General features: G+C 63.9%; 1 protein-coding gene across 1 annotated transcript in view; it reads right to left on the bottom strand.

The window, feature by feature from the left end:
- Window positions 1–685, bottom strand: part of LOC103905536 (mothers against decapentaplegic homolog 6-like) — a 12,119-nt gene that overhangs the window by 7,920 nt on the left and 3,514 nt on the right. The window lies entirely within an intron of this gene.

Genomic DNA, 685 nt, shown 5'->3' with positions numbered 1-685 from the left:
CACCCGCCCCAGGGGTGTTCACCTGCCTCACACTCGCTCCAGCTGTGCTCACCTGCCCCAGAACCTGCTACACACTTGTCCAGCTGTTCTAACCTGCCCTACACCCATCCAGCTGTGCTCACCAGCCCCACACTCCAGCTGTGCTCACCAGCCCCACATCCCCACTATGCCAGCTCACTCCAGTTCCCCTCATGCCTGCCGTGACCCCCTGGCCCACAGCCCCCTCCACCGCTCTGGGGCTCTGCCCCACCTCCCTCCCCTCCTGCGGCCCCTGGCCTCCCCCAGCCTGGCTGCCTGCAGTGCAGGGGTCTCCTGCATCGTGCTTGTCTTTTTTTACAAAAATAAGATAAATTAAAATAAATTTAACCGTAAAAATAAAAAAAAAGAGAGAAAGAGATTAAATAATGCCCTGCGTCAGCGAGAGACCCGTGGCTGGGATTGGCGGGGGCTGTGCGGGCTGGCAGGGCAGGGAGCCAGGCGTGGGGGGCACTGGACCCCCATGGGGCTGGGGCAGAGGGTCCCAGCGAGGGTCCCCTGGGCCAGGACGGCCCCACTGCAGCACAGCCCTGGAAGGCTGGGGGCAGTGTAAGGGCTGCCCCCCAGCACATGCCCCCCCTTGCACCCACCTCAGGGGGGTCCCTGGCACCCCCTCCGCCAGCCCTAGCCCCTCAGCGCGGCTGGGTCC

Source organism: Aptenodytes forsteri, unplaced genomic scaffold (assembly GCF_000699145.1).
Source record: "Aptenodytes forsteri isolate BGI_AS27 unplaced genomic scaffold, ASM69914v1 Scaffold617, whole genome shotgun sequence".
Lineage (NCBI taxonomy): Eukaryota > Metazoa > Chordata > Aves > Sphenisciformes > Spheniscidae > Aptenodytes > Aptenodytes forsteri.
The sequence above is the reverse complement of the archived record's forward strand: the minus strand, read 5'-3'. Positions and strand labels throughout refer to the sequence as shown.